Below are 21,201 nucleotides of genomic sequence, written 5' to 3' on the forward strand. Positions count from 1 at the left end.
CGACCATCCCCAGCCTTCCCAAATCTGGGCGGGGCGGGGGGAAGGGGGGAAAGAGGAGGGAAGAGCATCTTGGCTTACAGCCTGGCTCATGGTTCAGCTATCTTTATCTGCAGAAGAGACCTCTTATGCTTGGTGTGAATCCCAGCACCGTGCTCGGCACTTGCTTTGCGGATGGAGCTTCAGTGAGCCCCAGGCATGCCAGAGATCTCCAGGGCAGATTGGACATTTTTGTTGTGCCCAAGATAAATGCTCCCTTTGCTTCTTGGACTGAATCACTCATATTCTTGGAAGATAACTCACAGATTAGCGGGGTTTTTAACTGCTCTGAAACGAGTCAGTGTTTTCTGTGGATTGATCATAGAGAGATTTGCCTGGAAGGGACAAGGATAGGAGACCAAGGGGACTAGATGGCTTTATGGACCTTTATCCTGTATTAGTGCATGGATGTATGGGCCTGAAATGAGACCGTTGGTGAACATCGATTCTGAAATCGTATTGAAAATCAGTGTGACAGCTCATTGCCGTCCTCTCCTAAATGGGCTGCCAAAGATTATCAGTCTGGCAACAATGCTTAGAGGCATCTGAAGAACTTGAGGCCTCCTGTGAAGCCATTGGCACCAATGGGAGACTTTTGCTTCCTCTTCTCTCGTCCCCTTTCCTCCCCCCACCAAGAGCTGCAGACCTCGGATCAAACCCTGCCAACACGAGCAGTGGAGAACAGAATCTGCATTGACGACAGATGGAACGAATGTTATGGATGCATCCCAGGCCCTGAGCTGTTGCGCTACATAAATCAGTAGCAAAACTTTGCCAACTCAGAATGCTTTGCAGGACTAGACTTTCAGCCAGCTTAATGTCTGGCTTTGCAACCCCAAAATTGTATGGTCAGAAAAAAAAAAAAATAGTGAATGTGCCTGCCCTCACTTGAACTTCCAGCCAGTGGAGCTGGTTTCAGTCCAGCTCATGGAGATGAATGCATCTCCGTGATAAGTCACTTCTAAAAGATAATTTATTGTTCTAAATCCTTGCACTGTACCAACAAGCCGTGAATGCTGCAGATGAAGTGTGAGGTTCCAGGCTGCAGATGCTATCGGAGCTGCGCGGGTGGCTGGATCTGTGCGATGTGGCCAACCTCTGACAGTCAAACATGATTAGATACCGAATAATCGGGACCAAAAGTACTTCATCTTGCTCTCTTTGCTTGCACGCCAGTTGCTGGACTGCTCCTTCGGAGAGAAAGGCTTAAACCACACAAACATCGCGTGTGAAAACTCGCTCCCGTCATGAAAGCTGCTTCCCATACACTGCATAAATCCCAAGTGCTCGGGATTTAAAACAAAAAAAAAAGGCAAATAAAAAGATTTGTTGTTAAAATTATGACTTGGCAGCCCCATATATGTGCGTGGGGGGGAAGTGCCTGCAACCTTTTTAGAGGCATACTTGCCCTTTGGAAAATGAACTTCCATTAAAGTAAAAAGGCTTCACCCTTCTCGGTGGGCTTTTGGCAGTGTGAAGGGAGAGGAAGGGCTAAGCCAATCCCTTCAGCTTTCTCACTGTTTCAGCAATGATAAAATGAAAGGTTTTAATGCAGCGCTTTATATCTCCAACAGCTGTGATAGCCTCATGTTTACAGAAGACATCCTGTTGTTCAAGGGAGATGATTCTGCCTTGATGAAGTGAAATCTTTTTTTTATTTTTTTCACCCCTAACTGCTGTTTTATGCAATTTCCACTCCGAGAGGCCATTACAGCAGTGACTCTCTGCAAAATCTGAGGGTTGTAACAGCGAGTTCTCCATTGAGAAGCAGATCCAGCTTGTGGAAGAACTGCCCTGGCACCCACATGGGTCTGGGCATCACTTGGGAGGGGAGTAAAAAAAAACTCTGAAGGTCGTGGAAACTCTCGCTGTGCTCAGGCCAGCACGTGAGCATATCCTTTTGGCATTAGCATCGCAGCCCTTGCGCCTGCGGCAAAGAGAGATGAATCATAAGGAAATGCCACCCCAGGGAACAAATTGGTCATTGTTTGAAGGAGCTGATGGCTCTTGGATAGTCACTGGGATAACTATGAAAGCGTCTGCAGGGAGGGAGGCTGCGTCCAGCTCGCTGCATGCACGGCAGTGCTGTGCAAACATGAGAGCGAGGCCGGGCATGCTTTGCTGCCTTACCAGGAGAAGAGCGATTTGCCTATGTTTTTGGTTCCTTGATCTTTCTAAATAAACAGTTTCTTTGTACTGAGAAAGAAAAAAAAAAAAAAAAAAAATTCCAGCCATTGCTGTGCAGCAAAACTCTTTTGAGGAAGCAGGGGCATGGTGGGGACCTCCACCTGCTAGCAGCCCCTTTGGGGTTCTGCAAGGGCTGTTGGAGCATTCCTCCTCTGAGCAGGGCGATGGAAATAATAGCTCTGAGCCTTCAATAGCTTTTTCAGCTCTGGATCTCCAAGCCTGCTGCATGTTAGGATTTTCCCCAGCCTCAAGGGGCTTTATGGCTTTGTTTAGCTGTTGCTTTTGCTTCTGGAAAGGTTCATGAGGACTCAGTAGGATGCTCATGGTCACTGGGCAAATTAGCAGCAGAGCCAGAATTAGTAGCTCACAGCCCCGCTACCATGTGCTGTGGAGAAGCTGGAGAAGGGTGAATTTTGGTGGTTTGGTACTATTCTGCTTGGCAAGGGGTTGCTGTCAGGTTTATGATCCAAGGGTAAAGCCTGGCTTCCCTCTATAAGGTCTTCAAGTGAAGAGCCCAGGTCTCTCCACAGTGAGATACCACACAGGAAACCAAACACCACCCCCTCTCCAGCCCCTGACATCTGTCTGCTGCATGTTCCTGCACATGAGATCCCAGGACCTGTGACCTCAGAGGCCTATGATGTCACCAAGGAGCAGTCTCAGCCAGTGCTGGGACTGATGCTCCGTGCATTCAGCTGGGTTTGGTGGACTAAAGGGCGAGGTGTGTCATGCCTGCTGATGGTTTTCTCGTGCCTCCAGCTGCCAGTTTAAGGAAAAATGTGTCACTGTCCTCCCGTCTCCCTGCAAAAGGCCTTAGATGGAAGAAAAACGGAGATATAAGATATCTATCAGTGGTCTTGCTTTCAAGTGACAGCCACGTCTTTAATCCAGTGAAATCTTTCTGTTTCTATTGATGCCCTACAATAAAAACAAAAGTAAAGAGAGAGAAGAATTAAGAACAGGGAGACTTGGTTTTAAAAGGCTTATAAAAATACATATAAAGTGAGAGACGAAGAGAACAAAGGGGTAATGGAAGCCGACAGACAGTTCTCATGCCATTAAAATTGCATCTCAAAAAAAAAAAAAAAAAAAAAAAAACCAAAAAAACCTCTCGAAAAAAATGTTAATCGTTATTTGAGGGGGGGGAAGTGTTTTTATTGTGAACATGTGCAAATGGATGCTTCAGCCATATAAAACCCATGCCCACAATAAGTATATTTGTGTAGCAATTAATGTGAGATCACAGGCTCAGCTTTTGCCAAATAGTCATGTCAGCATGGGGTATATTATGTGTGTCAAGAATCCAGTTTCCAAATGTGGAAGACATTGGGCTAGTCATAATTAAATGTTTTGTCATCGCAGGGCAAAGCCGCGTGCGCTTCAGCTGAGCTGAGAGCTGCACCTCAAACGCCATCTCCGAGAGTTTGCTTTTTTGGCAGCTCTTTAAGGAAACTTTATGCACAAGGAATTTCAAGACACTTGTAATTAGATCTCAGCCCCCCTCTTTTCTTCCTCCCCCCTGAAACGCGGAGGGCATTTTTATTTTCTCTCTCTCAAGTAAAGTTTAAATCTCTCTTTATTTTAGCAGAGCTTATCTCCCTGGTTTGCTGCATTGATACATCATTTTCATTAGGTTTCTGTTCGGGTTTCTAGTAACACTTCTGTGAATCCAGTACTTTCTGGGAAGTTTATTACAGCAGCTGCTAAAGGCAAAGCAGAGGCGTCCAAATAGTGCAGGAACACGCATTTACCACACTTACAACTCCAACAGATTTAGTTACAAGAACTGCTGCAATTTTTCTTTTTTTTTTTTTCCTCCTTTTTTTTTTTTCTTTCCTATTCCTTGCGGTCTTGTTAAGACTCAGCAAAGGCTGTGGTCCCTGGTACTGTGTCTCTGAATTAATTTTAAGTAAAGCAGAGGCTGGAGTGTGGGAAGGTTCTTGGCATGGACGGACTTGGCTGAAGTTTTCAGAAAAAACTAATTTAAGGGAGGGAGGGAGGGAAGAGGAGTGCATGTGTGTATATTGGGGGGGCAATATCTTTTATATACTCTCTCTGCACAAAAAGCTATCTACAGACCTATCAGGCTTTCATCACCCCAGTCTGATCCAAGGGTGTTCAAAAAGTGAAACACGTCATAAATCTGGAAAGCTGGCTGGAACTTGGAAAGTTTTTTAAGGCAATGGGGGGTGGGAGCATCTTGGTGGGGATGGGCTGGTCAGCGCAGTCTGTGGTGGAGGAAACAACTTTTCATGGCTTTCGGCATCTCAGTCGGGTTTTTATCTTCATGCTAAGTGGGATATCCCAATTACTGCCCTCCCCAGCCCTTTTCCAGGAACATGGGAACAGATGTGCCCCACTGTAGAAATGTTGAACTGAGAAAGAAGCTCAAGAATTTCTAGTGGTTTGGTTTTGGGTTTGGTTTTTTTTTTTTATTCCTTAATGATTTTCTTAGTGGTAATGTGAACATCACCTTAGAATGAAGAGCACAGCACAAATCAGTCTTTATTCCACCTTCACCAGTGCTGCTTCTTCAAGTGGTTTTCCAGCTGATAAGAACTGGCAGAAGAGCATAAAAGATGAATACCACAAGGTGCAGTGTTGATTCCCTACCCTAGTACCTTTTTCTACTTAAAGTTAAGCATAGTGAGTTAGACTTAGATGGGCAACACTGGATTTTGGTGACTTTTCCTCTCTGCTGGCGGTGTGCTCCTCGGTCATCCCAGTGGAATCAGAACTGAGGTCATTGCTGCTCCACAACTGCAATAATTTCTCTTGTCTGCAGCTCCCATGTGATGGGCTGGTATGCACAGCTGGCCCATACCAAAGCTTATTTTGGGACTTTTACCTATCATTTTCAGGTCTTATTCTTTTTATATATGATAGAAATACGTGCTAGTGACAGCAACTCATTTTACATTAAACTAGCAAAATACCCATGTTGCTATTATTGCCTTTTATTGGTTGTAACCACAACTCTTCAGGAAGGGCCAAAAATAAAACATCACCCATATTAACTTTGGGAGACGGTGTTTCTTAAAGACACCTGCTAATTTATTACAGCCAATATCTTAGCGGGGCACAAAATGAAAGGGATTCTCACTGCTTAAGCAGTATTTTTAAGAGCTGTGTAGCGTGCGATCACACGGCAAGCTGAGCGAGCTGATGGTTTGGTCTGTTTGTTTGTCTTGTAGGTGTTGCAGCAGGATGTAAATTTTATTTTTTTTATTATTAAAAAAAAAAAAAATCCCCCTCTCTGTAAATGATTCATCAAACACCTCGTCCTCATTGCATGTAATGTCTTGTTGATGCTGGAAGCACTCACTGCCGAGCGCTTGCACCGCGGGGAAGGTGCTGGGTTCGATGGGAGCCGGGGTGCTTGCAAGAGGAGCCTTTGCTCAGTCTGTGCTTGCCTCCAATGGCTGCATCACAGAGAAGCTGTCTGGAGAGGGTAGAGGCCAAGAGGGGTTGGTTTCAACTTGTTTCAAAGAGGCAAAACCCTTGTTTCCGCTAAATCTCACCAGTGACTCCTGTTTTTACCACGTTCCCTGCAAAAGCAGCTCAAACTTTGTCCCTGCTTGGGAAGTCCACTGAAAGAGAAGAAACACAGAATGAAGCAGGTGAACTTCTTTCCAAGAGGGAGGCGAATGGTTTGGAGTGAGCAATGGGGCCAGCTAATGCTATTAGAGCGTCTCGTAGAAGGCAAAGTTTCGATGACTAATTTCGTAGAAATCTCAAATATTAACAGTGAAGCTGGAGAGAGGAGGGGAGAGAATGGCAGTGGTTATTTTGACTGCCTTGCCCTACTCAGCATCTTGCCAGTGAGAGCAGGGGTGCCCTTCCCATCCCTGCTGGAGGGGCTTGCAAGCTCTTCTGTGTACGTTTAAAATATCCTCTCCAGATCGAAGGGATGAGGGTGGCGATAGTGTTGCAGGTGTGCAGCATCCAAAAAAGTAAACCTCCGAGATGAGGGACACCTGCTGTGGCTCTGAGACTCACCCAGCATTAAGATGATACTGAGCATCTGTGCAGGAGGTGTCAGTGTTCCCACTTCTCCACAGACAGTGACCCCACAAATTCACAAACCCCGTTGACACCAAACAAGTTTTTGGAGCTGGAGTCATTTCCAGTGCATCACCTGGGGCCATCGTGCAGCACCCAGGGCTGCGTTTGGGGGTTGTGATGGGGTAGTTGCATCCAGGCAGCCAAAGCAGTGGCATCTGCAGGATCGCATGGTCTGCATGCTCCAGGCATTATGCAGGGCAGGAAAATCCTCCCATGTCAAGAAGGGGGATTTAAGGCTGCACTTGGGTTCTCCAGACTGATGGAATAATTTATTTGTGGCAGGGAGAGGTTATCTGTGTCTCTTCTCCAAAGATAGATGAAGAGTCTGAGCCACACTGAGAGGTGAGTGCTGGCTTTTTCAACCAGGGAGGTTATCGTGGTTGTTTAATCTGTCCTTCTCAGAAGTAACACTGCTTTTTTTCCCTCATGCTGGTAGTGCTGCAGGGCAGGGGCTGCTTTCTGCACGCCAAAAGTCCCTTTGAACCTGTGGGGCTATTTTGAGGGCTGCCTGGAGCAGCCCAGCAAGAAATATCGCCTTTTTCTTCACTCCTTCCTGAGACAAAGCTCCCACTGTCTAATGGAAGCTGACCTGGGAGCCAGGTTGTATCCTTGCCCCCGAATCCAGGCCCCGTGAATTACAGCTTAGCAACACCTGGGCAGACCTTTCTGCCAACAACCCTGACCAGCGCTTCCTGCAAGCAAGAGGATTTTTCCCCTGCCCTTCCCCTTGCTCGTGGTTATCCTCTCCCCACAGAAGCCCTGGCTCTCCACTTCCAGGCTGAACTCTTGAACCTTCCTCCTTCAACCCAGGCCAGGTCGTTATTTTTGACACTCTTTACCCGACTGGTTGCACAGCTGAAAAAGAGATAGCCGGCTCCATGACCGCCGGGCGATGGCTCTAGCAGAGCTGGCTTCTCCCTGGTCACGCTGCTCCCTGCCAACCGCTGGCACCCGTTCAGGTGAGCTCGGAGTGGCGCAGGACTTGTGACAGTGCAATGGACAAGTGCCATCAGTGGGGAAAGCAGCCTGCCATCTGGTCTTGCGACTTGAATGACTTAGTGAGCGTATTTTTCTTGATCCAGATCCCGCATTAATTGTTTCCCAGAATATTTTGCTACACGAATGTCACGCTTCCGTCTGCTTGGCTTGCCCTGAGTTGAGCAGAGGTATTTATGAGTGGTTTTTTGCACATATTTTTCACCTTTTTGAAATGCTTGGCACTGTTCTGAATACTGGAACAAATCCTTCCTGTTGAAAATACGGAACTAAGCTAGTCTGGTTGGGGATTGGAGGGAGAAGCTGTGGTTTACCTACTCAGCTCTGGCTTAGCGATGCTGAGAGCTGTGTAGAGCCCTGTGCTCCTGCAGAGATGGAGGTGGCCAGTGCAGAGGCCAGGTCTCCTTGCTCATGCCGGTGTAATTCAGGAGTAACCCCATGAAGTTAGAAAAAGCTACATCTTCCCCCAAAACAGCATCAGGGAAGCCTGGCCTCCCGGGTATGGCTGCAGAGTTGGATCTCAGATGCCAGGGCTAGGTGGGAGTGATGGGCTTGGCCTGCAGCAGGTCTGCTAGGCTCTTGCCCCCGCAGCACACACAAGCTTCCTCTGCTTTTCTCTGTGCATGAGGCTTATTGCAGCGTTTTAATTCTTGTATGACAGTCTCTGAACTGGGTTCAGACACACGATCAAGTTACCAGGGCTCAGCTGCTGTGCATTAACTGGCCACGGGGGTATTCCCAGCCTATGACAAATACAAGGTAAAACCTGTTAGTTTAAACGTCTTTCACAGAGATTTAAGCAAACCGTCATTGGCCCCATGTATGCATGTGTGCAATTAGCGGGGCTCAGCAGTAGATCTGTTTGGGCCCCTGGACAGGTTAACAAACTCCCAAGCTGTGTGAGCTCCGATGCTGCTGCTCACTTTGGTTTGGTCCAGGATGCTTTCAGAGAAGCATCCCAAATTTATTTGAAACCAAGCAGGAATGTGCCAGCCTTGAACTTGAAGAAAGAGCCTTTGTTAAGGATTGTGCTTGGTTCAATCAAATAGACTTCAAACCCTGTTGCTGATGGGACTTTCTGGCATGGACTGATCCTGACCCCCCATCTAAAGAAACGGAGCAATTGCACAGATTCTGTATGAGCAATGCTCAGTCTGTTTGAAAGCACGCTTCAAATAATCCTGAGTAGCCTTGAGCAGAAAAATCCTTGTGTATCCTGTTTCCCAAAGTAAGCAGTGAGGGTAGGAGGGAGAGGGGTGTTAATTTTATTGGATTTGTGCATCTTGTCCACATGCCGGCATCCCTCTTGGAGCTGCCAGGGAGGAGCCAGGCTGGTGGCTGTAATCAGAGTCACGGTACATGAACCAGACCATGATGTCCACACCAGCTTGTGTCCACTGGTGGCATCCCCACACCACAGCCTGGTGTTCAGCACTGCCATGTCCTCACTGTTACCAGGTCAGGAGTAGCTGGATGAAAGTTAGCTCTGACATATCTGTGGGAGATGGAGAGAAAAAGAGCCACAGGGGAAAATTTAGTGTAAAAGACTGCAGTTGTGGCACATGGCCGATGGTGATGGAGCAGGCAGTGTCCCCTTGCTGTGGTGAAGGCATTCCCAGGGTTGTCTTCTGTGGTGAATCCCTGCAGAGAAGCTGCTGGCAAGGCTTAGCCAGATCCAGTGCTGGCGACAGCCTTTGCCAAGGGCTGGTCGGCTGGGATGTGTGCTGGCCCCTCGATCTGCCTGGGCAGCACGGCTCTGCCCAAGGCAGAGCGGCGGGATGTGCCAGGGGAGATGCTGGTGGCCATCCCTTTTAACACCCTGTTACTGCCTTAAACTGAGGTTGCTGGGCTGTTGCGGTGTCTTTTGGGTGAGATACAAGACCAAGGCCACAAGCGTTCCCAATCAGGAAGGATTCCATGGCACACATCCCAACGGAGGAGCAGTATCAGCCCTCACAGCTTGGCCAAACTCCAGTCTCAATAATACGACACACGGCTTATTTAACCCTTCCTGCCTCCCTCGCCCTCTCGTGCCATTTCTACCAGCCGTGTGAGCCACAGCAGCTCTTTGCAGTGGTATTTATTAGTCTGTGTGTCGTGGCACTGGCAGGCAGTTGCAATAAATAGATGAGCAAAAGCTTTTCACGTGGGAGTGCAGCTGGGCGCTGTCATGGATGGCCCAGCTGAATGTGTAGACATCTTACAGCCGTTCCTCCCAGGCCACAGAATGGATTCATGCCCCCCCAGATGGAGTGGGTTTCAAAAATCAAGCTTTTCTCTCAGCTCTAGCAAGAATTACGAGGTTGATGGTGAGCATGAGGCTGTAAATCTTACTGGGAACATGAAAGAATCTCTGAGGATGCCATGGTTTCCCCCAGAGAGGCATCCCCCCTATTGCACCTTGGAGTGGAAGGATGCTATGTTGGAGATGGGAACATACCATAGAGCACTGGGTGTAGGTGCAAATGTTAAGGCTCAAAAATTAGCCAAGAAGTAGGAAAAATAGTTCCCAAGACCCACAAGGTGTCTAGAATTTAACAGCCCCTCTCCTATGCGAAGTTTCCAAGCTGCCTGTCAATCACAGCCCCAAATTGCCCATATTCCCAGCACATCAAGGGCCCGACTGCCTGGGTGGTGGGACAACTGCGTTCAAGCCCTGTTGCAACTCTTCAGCTAAACAGGAGCTTAACTGTGTCCTACCACGGGCCAAGAGCTTTAGATCTGGCATAGCAAAACATGATTTGAAGATGATTAAGCATCTGCCTACGCTGTCTATTATTGGAACTGCATTGTAGCTGAGGCTGGGGAACCATTTTCTGAGCAGCCTTCCTGGCTTCCTGAAATCGATGATGAAAGTAAGCAAAACAACATATTTACATTCCTCTGCGCTGAGAGCTGAGCAGGTTTTCAGGTGCCACCTCATAATTTATCTTCTTCTTTCTTTTTCCATATCCACCGAAGTACTGAATAAACCCTGAAGCAATCATTTTCACTCTCATTTGGGGGCATTTCCTTAGGTTTTGCAGAATTTCATAGCTGGTTGCAAAGAAACAAACAAAAAACCCTTTCTTGCAAAAATATATGTATTTCTTGACCAGAATGCTTGCTTATTCCCATGATTTTGGGGAGTGGTGGCTTTGTTTCTTCTAGCTCTATTAATCTACTGTTTAATGTATTGTACAGACAGATAAATACTAATCTACAGTAAAGAGAAAATTCTGGTTTGGTGTTTGGCAACAAAGTACCCTAGCTAAAATCCGTAATTTTCTGCCTATTCAGACAATTCAGAATTGGCAGGCTTCAGCTATGAGCCTTCAAACCAGAGGCGGAATTCAGACCAGGAGCTATTTTCTACTTCAGGGCAAGTGAAGTTAAATTTAAGTACGGGATAAGACTTTGCAGGTTGAGATTTACAATTGTCAGGACTTCATTGCTTAAAAACATTTCTGCAGTGGGTTCATAAGCATTTCTTCCTTCTATGCTTTTATTATTTGTTGTTATTATTTTTTTTAATACTTTTTTGAGCTCTGCTGCTGTAGCAGATTCCCTCCATCCATATGAAACTACAGCTTCATCTGATAGAATAAGCTGCAGCAGAGATCTATTTAGACCTATTATTTTCCAGTAGCTGCTTGTAATATTACCAAATGAAGAAGTGCTGTACAATGTCACAAAGACCAACCCACGTCTCTTTCTAGCTGGCATAAATCAGAAATAAGGTCACCCAGAGTCAGAAAAAAAGCCTCAACAGGACGGTTTTGTAAATGGAAGTGGCTACAAGTCCCATATGGACGTCCTGGTAGAGGTCCCCTGCCCCAGGAGGAGGCACTGCCACTCACCCCCATGCTGGGTTTTCCCCGTGGGGATGTGAATTCATTATTTTGCTTTTTCTGAGTCATAACAACCTAATGCTTTGCAGAGCAGCTGAGCAGAGCTGCAGCATTCAGCCAACAGAAATGCCATGGCCTCCAGAGTAAATCAGACTTTCACCTTTGATTTTAAAGGGAGAAAAAAAGCTGATTTGCACAAGCAAATTTGGGAGTGATCTTGAAGCCGCCATCTGATAGCTGTGCCCCAGTGTATTTAGTGATATTCTCCAGCAAGTGATACTAGAAATACATATGCTGGATTTGCCTTTCATGTTTTCTTGATAAATATCTGAATAAATATTTATCAGTAAACAGAGCAGATCTGTTTCTTAAATGGAGTTGGCTGTGTTTGTGCATAGTTCTCAGAAGGGGTTTTTTAGGATTGGTGGAGGGATACTCAGTCCCAGGGACTGATCTCTGCAGAGAAAGAAAATGCATCAGAATTTGGTTTTCATCAGAAAATGTTATGTTGATGGAACCATTTTTATCCTCACAAAATGTCACTGCTGATGGCAAAACTTCGTGTAATTAAAAACAACAAAAAAAAAAACAAAAAACCAACACCACCAAAGCCCAATGGGATAGGGAGCTTCTTTGCAAAATACCTTATTTAGAAGTTCACGGACTGATAAAGCTATTTTTTATTTCATTTTTAGCTCATTTCAAGGGGGAATCCTTAGAGAAATAGTTGAATAAGAGGATCCAAAACCAAGTGAAAGAGCTTGCCCTTACTGAAATGAAATATTTTGTTGAACTTGAAAGTATTTGTGTGCTTGGAAAGCAGCTTGTTGTGTGTGTGCAGGGTTTGTTTTGGTGCTTCATGAAATATTTTTAAGATTTATGAGACCTGATGGCAACTTGGATGACAGAAAGCGCCTTCTTCGGAGCAACTGCAGCTATTCATGTCCCTGTACTGTGTGGGCACAGAAGAGTTATTAAGCAGTAAATAAATGGTAGGGTTTGGTGGGAGGGGAGCGTGTGTCTGTGCATCCTGCAGACAGTGGAAGAGGGATTAAACAGAGCAGCGAGCAGTGGGGAGGGTGATGGGGTTAACTGGTTTCCATCATCTATGTTATGCTGTTTGGAGAAAGATACCCCGACTCTTGATCCCAGTTTAACCTCCCTGAGTCAGATCTCATCCTGACCAGTGCAACGCCAGTTTGCTGCTGGTGGGCAGCAGGACTATTCAGCCCCAATAAACTGGGCTGCTGCCTGCACTCCCTGGGTTTGAAGGCTCCCCTCCAGTAGCCCTTATCCTCTTAAAATAGCTGTGTTCTCCCGGGAATACAGAGCAAAGGAGGAAAACTTCAGCTCCTCACCCCTCCCGTGCACATATATCACATGCCACCTGCATCCTCACCCTTTGGGGAAAGCTCCCCTTCAAATGGGATGCCCCACAAATGCACTTACCAGTCAAAAGATGAATGTCCCCTCTCCCCCTTCCTGGGAGCAGGTATCAGGGCTGGGAATGCCTTTGATGGAGCCCAGCTAGAAAGTGATACACCCACTACTCCCATTTTGAGGGGAGGGAGGGCACCAGGGAAATGCAGGGCATGGTATTTATAGTCTGGTGCATGATACTCCGATCGAGGAACGTGGCAGGATTTAGCTCGATTGAATGATTAAACTGAAGTGAGCGATGAATCTGTGAGAGGAGGGAGTGCAGGGTGCCCTCCCACTTTCCTGACTTTGGGGCCTGTGTTGACCCTCCTGCAGGCAGAGCTGGAGAAGCGTGGCAGGTAGATGTGTGAGCAAGGAGGACGGAGGAAATATCTGCTTTTATGGGAGCATTTACCTTGGAGCACTTGCGTGCAAGGCTGCTGTTTAAAAGACACATTTCTCTCTACACAGATTTATATGTTCAAACCACAGGGACTGAATGGATAAATACTGAGACCCAGGGGCTGGCTCACATCTGTGTGTTTAAGGCAAAGAGTTTTCCACCTCCTTAAGGAAAGTGTTGGGCTGAAAGTTTTGAAGAAATCCAGTATTTCCTCTTCTTTTAGCACTTCAGGGAATGACAAAGAGAAAAACGTTTCAGGGAGAGGCACAGCTCTGGGCTGAGCCTTGAAATTAGCTAACAAATTAAGCATAGGAATAGGAGGGGGCTTGCATCCAAATGGCTTAATGTGATGACAGGGATGTGGTCCTGCCCCTTCCCTCTCTCCTTGCCAGAGTCCCTGGGGAGTGACAGGTCCCTGGAGTGCGTGGCAGGGCTTTGGCAGGACGAGGCAGCACCGTTTCTGCTGGCTGGTAAATCTGAAGGACCAGTGGAAAATGTGTGACCTGAGGTTCACATCACTGCTGCTGCTGATCAGAAGAACTTCTCTGACCCTGGGAGACCGGGCTTTTGCACAGCGCCTATCCAACACAAACAGAAGAATTCAAAGCTACTGGATTAGGAGCTGGTGTGGCTTCCATTAACCCAAGGGTTTTGCTGAGTTGACTCCTGGAAGAGCCGTGCATCAAACGTAATGAATCAGAAGGGAAGCCCATACATCAGACAAGCCCGATGACCTCTGGAGTTAGATAGCATTACTGACAACCAGCGTGTTGGGGAAGGGGGGAACGGCAGAGAAAACCAGGCTGGCCTCGTATTTATTAATTTCTTTAAAGTCTTGATGCGCTTTCAGGTCCAAACTTGTTAATTTTCCCTAGTTCGTTTCTCCCACTGTATAAATATGTTTTTGTCAGCAGTGATGGCTGGGGGCTGAGCGTCTGCAAGTATTAAAACAAGAAAAGCAGCCAGGGAAGAAACGCCGCCTTGTAAGCAGTGAAGATTTTACTGCGTTAACAACCAAAAAAATGCTGAGCCCTTCCAGGGAATTTGACTGCTCTTTGTTTTCTCTTTGCATGCTGCAAATATATAAAAATATTGACACATTCCTCGAGCATCCATCTAAGCCTGGAAATGCATTAGGGAGCCCAAAAGCAATCCATGCACGCGTGCGTGTGTGTAAATAGATATTGTTACGCTGAGAGCAAGAGGCAGAATCTTTCCTCAGTGGAACCAGATTAGTTTCATACACTGATTGAGTTCATTCGCCGGCCAAGCATCGTATAAACTACTGGAGGCCTTTCTTTTTTTAACCTTAAAAAAAAAAAAAAAAAAAAAGGAAAATCTCTAAACTAACTCCAGCAATAGTTAGGTGAGCCCCTTGCCAGCTAGGATGTGCGTGCACATACGGACACACAATAACTTCATCCATTGCTGTCATAAAACTAAAGGCACTTATATGAGGGTGAGAGGTCAGGGGAGGCCTTGATTTAATAACAAGGGAAACATTATTTTTCTGTTATTAATTACGCATTATCCATAGTACATTTGCTGCACTCACTTTAGATAAGGTTACATCTATATTTTTATTAGGGAAACTTCTCAGGTCACATAGGGGAGGTTGGCTGGAAGGCAGGGAAAAGAAATCTGCTTTAAAAAGCTGGGGAAAATCCTGTGTTGCTGTGCGGCCTCCCCCTTCTCAATCTGCTCTTCTGGGGACTGATCCTTGCACATTCCTTGAATAGCTCACTTGGTGAATGCTAAACCAATTGAGGCTCAGAAGAAACTTCGGGCAGCACCAGATTGGAGTTCCCAGAACATCCAGAGGGATGGATACATCCTCACGTATGCGCTCTTTCTCTGTAGATTATAGCTACTGGATCAGTCAAATTCAAAGTGAAAAGTTATGCTCAGCGAGAGGGAAACTTAAGAGTTCAAATCCAGGTCTAGTTTAGTGCATTCCTTCTCTCATTTCCTCGTCTTCAGCTGCCTTGGAGGAGTCTAGTGTGAGTACTTAGCCCATTTCTGCCAGGGGGGCTTGCAGCTTACAGACATGATGGACAGTGGTGTCATTACAAGGGGAAACGTGAGGGTCATCTCCAAGAATTGGCCCGAACTGAGAAGCGCAGGTGCTGCTCTGCTCCCCTCCAACTACAAATTAGGAGATAACGGCTTTGCTCTCAGGGATTCATCCGTCTCCTGTTTCCCATCCCAGACTTTGCATAAGAGCTGGGGGAAGGGACCAGGCAGCTGATGTGAAAGAAGGAAAAAGAAGTGAGAGAAAATAAACAACCCTCAAGGAATCCACTCCATGCAGATGGATGGTTTGTATTACAGGGAGATGAAGAACCTCTTCACGTGGCTTCAGCACTTGGGAAATCTTTCCTTTATAAGTAGAGTTTTGGGGGAAAAAAAGAAAAAAAAAAAAAAGGTTTTGTTTTTTCAGCATATCAAGCCTCAGTATTGAAATTTATTCACTTGGCTCCTGAGACCTCCATTCCTGGGAGTGCAGAGGGCCGAGGGAGATGCTTGCCTCTTCTCCAGGAGAGCAGACCATTCTCCGGGCATTTAATCCCATAGGAAAGGGCTGCTGCTGCTCTGCGACCCCGTAACAGATTCGTTAAGGTTGGCAGGTCAGACAGTGCTGGTGCTGGGTTGCTGCTATAATCCCGCATGGGACCTCTCCTGCGGGTGATGGACAATTTGGACTTTAATGCCATGCCCCCGCTCTGCCCTCAGCATGAGAGAAATGTGAATCAGCAACTGAGCAGCTTTTTGCTGTTTAATGACCCCCATCCTCCTCACTCCTGCCAGACTGGATGCAAAGGCTGAAATGTGAATCTCAAGTTGATTTTTCTCTTTTAACCAAGTGCATCTCAATTTATAATATTTCTTCTCTCAACTCCCTTAGGACATATGGGGTTGCTGCTCTCAGTCTGTCTAGTGAAAAAGAAAAGATGAAAGTGTCTGCTAGTTTGGGCTATATATATATATATAAAATGGCTGGGGGCTGTACATTTTAGCAGTAATTCCTTTTTTATGGTCTTTTACATATTCCAGCATTGCTCACGTCAGTAATAGCTGCTGACTGATGTCAGGGAGGGATCTCTGCTGAGTTTCCCCCTTGGGGTGCAATCATGAGAAGTCCCACAGGTCTCACACAAATTCAGCGATCAAAACTGGCTGCTTCTGCTCTGCCTGAGCTGGAAGTTTCCTGGCCTGAAAATCAGGAGTTGTCCATTTTTGTGTATTCATCTCTTTATTTCACTGCTTTTGAATACAGCTTTGAGTATCTGGGAAGTGTGTTTGTTCCCCTGGCTTAGACCTGTGAAAGAAACAAGTGGAATTGTCTTTTATGGATGTGAAAGTCAGAGACAGCAAAACTCTGGTTCTGCCTTAGTGACTGACAAGGAAAATACACATGGACCTGATAAGTGTCTGCAGAACAGTTTCTGCTGTTTGATCAAATCAATTGCGTATCCTGCCTGAAGTCAGCACAGCAACTTGCTTAATTAATTTTCTTGATTAATTTATGTGAGCACAGTGACAATTCGCTACTCCAGAGATCCGGTCCCAAAGCTAAGCATCCCTTGGATATCCTTTAGAGTGTTTGCTGCCGTCTCCTGCCATCACTTACACTTCTCAGTAGTGCACTTAATGTTATCATTTCTTTGGGGTTTGTTTTATTCTCCACTGCACTGTTTCTAGTGGTAAAATCAGCCAAGACCAGAAATCAGCTGTACAGCTCAAGACGATGTTAGCAGAGTGATGGTTGGGCACTCTGAAGGGCAGTGTGATCCCCGGCGCTCTGCCTAGCAAGGCCCTGCTGTGTTTCATATGTTTTGCTCTCGGATATCCACGGATATCAAGTGAAAATCATATATCCATCTTCATCACTGGCATACTCGTAGCAGGGCAATCTGTGCAGATAAAGCTTTAAAATAAACTTGTCTTAAAACTCTCCTAAAAGTTGGTTTGTGGAATTTATCTACTAGAAAATACTTGTGCCTTAAATCGGGGGATTGATTTAAACACAGTTCTTAGGCTGTCCCCGCTACAAGGAGCATTCAGGCAACACTCATCTCTCTCAACCTCTGCAACCTGAGCCTCCAAGCTTTTCTTAAGAAGTAAATAGAAAACAAAAGCAATCCCTGAGCTGAATCACAATGATATTGCTCCCACGCAAAGTGGAACGATTAAAAAAAAAAAAAAAAAAAAAAAAAAGAAAAAAAAAAAGGATGCTTTTGTTTTAAGTGTAGAACCAGTCATAATAGGCACAACAGGGAAGTACTTAATAGGGTTTCAGCTTGCAAAACAGTAATTAGAAATGATGTTCCTCTGATTGCTCAAGGCTGCGTTTGTGATAGGTCATTCCTCAATCGAGGCTGAATATATGTGATGTGGAGGCCCATACTTGCAACATTACAAGGCAGGCATGCTTTTCTTTAATCATTATTATTTCAGTTACAACCCGGATGAGTGATCCCAGCTGGTAGATAAGAATCAAACACACACAAATATGGCTCATCTTTCTTAACATATGGAAACCTGAATTGCAGAAGTAGTCTCCATCCCAAACCCTGCTCACCCCTCATCCACCCAGACAGTATTTCTGTCCTGTTTTAGCTGTAGTTAACTGATGAGCCCAAGCGCAACTTGGGTTATTGGGTTATTAATTACTATTATTATTACTGGGTGTAGGGGCAGGAATAACCTCATTTATAAGGGCCTAGAGTCCTGCCTGGCTCTTTCTTTTTTCTGAGCACAAGGTAAAATCTTCTCCTGGCCAACTCAGTAACACACTGTTTTCTGTCTTCTGCTTCCTCCTGATAACAGCTTCATGCCCCAGCTCTCGGGTATCCAAAGAGTTTTTCTTTAAATCCAGAGGAAAGTAAGCCATGCTTTTATGAGATATTTCCTATACTAGTTTTAGAGGGGATTTGCCTTCATTTAAGCAGGTTACCTGCACGGTCAGGGCAGTGACAGGATAGGCTCAAGGCAGGCATGCATCTTCCATATGTCAAAATACTTTGTCCTTTCTATTAAAAAGTAGAGGGGGTAGAAAAGTCCCTGATGAAGGGGAAGGGGTAACAATGTCTAATCACTGCAGAACCATCTTGAGCTAATTGAGTTTGTCTAAAATTCATCCAGCCTTTAAGGTTTAATAGAAGATGATGGTCTTAATGCATCACATGCCTTGGAGTAAATGGATACTCTGCTTTAAAGGCCCTGTTGATGTTATGTGAAGGGGAACAACAGTTGTTATGATTCTGAAACTCAGATTGAACCCAATTAATCAATGCTAAGATGATTTGAATCATGTGGCATGCATGGTCACCTCTCTGATATTCTATCCTTATCCCTCCCTAGACTGAGACATGATTGATGTCAACTGTACACCGAATTTTCAGGGAGAAGGCTGAGCCAAGTCATTTGGACAGAGAAACAAATTAGATCAAAAGTGTGATCCAGGGGAAGGGAGATCGGTTTCAGAGCAGAAGCTTAAATTTCTTTTTATACCTTGGGTACTCTGTCCGGGTCCACATGCCTTGGGGATCGTACCAAGCACTGAGGGCATGCATGAGTGTGTGTGTGTGTGTGTGTGTGTGTGTGTGTGTGTGAGCACCATCTCAGGGGTAGGACGTTTAGCAGGAGATGACTACACATGCCTCGATCCAAACCCAAAGTACAAAACTCATCAGAAGGCACGTTTGCATCTTTGGGCAGCTCTTAATGTAAAAATAATCTCCCAGCCATCCTCAGTTCTTAGGTTACAGCCAGCCGTGGTTACCTTGTGACTTTCCTTGGAGAAAACGGATCTGGAGGAGGGAAGGGGGGGGAGACCGCCGGGATTAGGCACCCAGGGCCGGGGGGGCAGTGCTCCCGGCCCCCGCACTGCACTTCACACCCGCTGTCCACCTTTCGCTCACGGCTTTTACGCCTTCCCCAGCCTGCCAAGCCTTGGCCGGGAGTTAACAGAGGGGGGTGGGAGGGGTGTTTTATTTTTGATCTCGCCTTTTATTTCCTTGAGCTTCACCTCCTGGATTACAGAGAGGGCTGGGAGGACTGGGCAGCTCGATCCGGGTGTTTCTAAGGACTGGGGATTGGGTTTTAGTACTTTTTTGATTTTCTCCTTTTTTCTTGTTTCTTGTTTCTTTTTTCTTTTCTCTTTTCTTTTTTTTTTTTTTTTTTTTTTACTTTCTGGGTTTCTTTTTTGTTTGTTTCTTTTTGTGTTCGTTTGTTTCTAATTTTTTTTTCTTTTGGGTTTGTTTTCTTTGTTTTCCAGAAAGGAGTTTCCACTGTTGCTCCTCCCCACTCACACACACACACACACACACACACACAAATCGTAGGCAACCGGTTTGCGGGTGGCTGTCCTTGCCACGCGTGGGCACCCAGTTTTGCCCCATCGGAGGGTCTCCTCGGCCCCTCCCGGAGGAGCGGGGGGTTCCCGGCGGCCGCGGGCGCGCTGCCCCGCCGCATCTGGTTCCAATGCTGTGCTCGGTAGTTTTATTCCTGCTCGGCGGTATAATATAAACTCTACTGTTACACTGCACGCGGAGCAGTCCAGGTCCATCCCGAGCTCCCCTGGCAGCTTCACAAAAACTTGGGGTTTGAAGAAAACTTGCCCAAACTCCTGTGAGCTGAGCAAGGGGGGTTGTGGTCCAGCTCACCCCCCAGCCTCCCTGGTCCCCTCCGGAGGGGGAGAGCTGTTGACATGACTCTCCGGGATGCTGTGGTACAGGCTACTCCCTTATCTTGTCCTGGTCCCATGACAGCGGCGGTATGTCAGATTTATTTCCTACAAGGAGCTAAAATCACTTTCGCTTAATCTGATGTCGCCCGCGGGAAGGGGGGGACCGGGCTGGGACTGGGGTGCCACCGCCCCTCGGGGCTGGGACCGGGCAGCGGCTCCGGAGCCAACGGAAGGTGGAAGCGAGGGAACGCCGAGGTCCCAGCGTGTTCTTATTAAAGGGGGTTTAAAGCCTTTGTAACCGCCAAATATTCTGTGTCTGTCTCCAGCTCCTGGCGCTGGGAAGACTGGAGGGAAGTGGGCTGGTAATGCTGAAGTTTGCTGATGCTAGGAACTAATTAATTTATTCCTTTAAAAAAAATGGGAGCTTTCTTTAATTATTATTTTAAGCGATTCCATCTAATTTTTATTAAAGCGAACGTTGGAACAGTTCAATACAACCTCGTCTCATCTCTTTAATAGCTTTCAGAGCGTCTGCGGGGGAAAGATACCTTAAGGAAGTTAAAGGATGTCAAGATTATTTTTCATTACCGCAGTTTTGTGTAGTTAGAAAAGCAACAAATACTGTTAATCTGGTTCAGTGAGGGGGCAAACTATAAATTATATTTTTTTACTCATTAAGTTCATTTGTGCAAAAACTCTTGTAATGTAATTGCGTGTTTATACTACCTTTGCTCGTTTTCCGGTTTTTTTTAACCCCCCAATCGAAAAAAAATCACTGCTGCTGAAAATCGCTGATTATCCTGACACGTTTTTTCCCCCCAGTGGAAACGATGATGAGTTGAAGCCCAGGGAATAGGAAATTCTGACGGGAGATCTATTGTTTTTAAGAAAGATCAGAACAATAAATGTCATGTAAGGCTCTGCGCGTGTATATGTGTTAATTAGAGGCTGCATAAATAGGTGCACGTAGGTATATAAGTAGTTTCCTTAAGTTTCCAGAGCTGGTCTATGGATTATATTACAAACAAAAGAAAATTCGGATTTATTTATTTTTTTAATGACAGCGCATAAAAGCTTCTCACTTTTCTAAGTACCGTCCATCCAGCCCTTCCTGTCTCTCGCCCCGAAAAAAATAAAAAAATAAAAAACAGCCACAAAAAAAACCCACAACCAAAACAGGGAAAAGCGGGATAAGCGTTGCCTGGAGAGTTTGGATAGTTTTAATTCCTCCTTGCTCCCTTTACAACCGAAATTCCCGCTCCGGTGCCCGAAGCCCTTCGCCTACCAGCGGGTAGGAGGGACTGGGGCCAAGCCCACGCTTTTCCTTAGTGCCTGGGGAAGGAGTGGGGCAGTCCTGGCCAAGGACGTTCTGGGGTGGAAACGCTGAATTTTGGGCTGCCAGGGTGGCACTTTTCTCCCTTTGCCCACCCCGCCCCGCGGGGTTGCGGGCTGAGAGGGGTGCGGGGGCTCTCTCCCCCCCGTCCCCGTGTCCTCAGCGCTGTCTCGCTGCCCGGAGCTTCCACCCCACCGCCGGCATCACCTCTTCGCACCAAAAAAAAAAAAAAAAAAAAAGA

The sequence above is a fragment of the Athene cunicularia genome (genome assembly GCF_003259725.1).
Source record: "Athene cunicularia isolate RWA chromosome 15 unlocalized genomic scaffold, athCun1 chr15_part1, whole genome shotgun sequence".
NCBI lineage: Eukaryota > Metazoa > Chordata > Aves > Strigiformes > Strigidae > Athene > Athene cunicularia.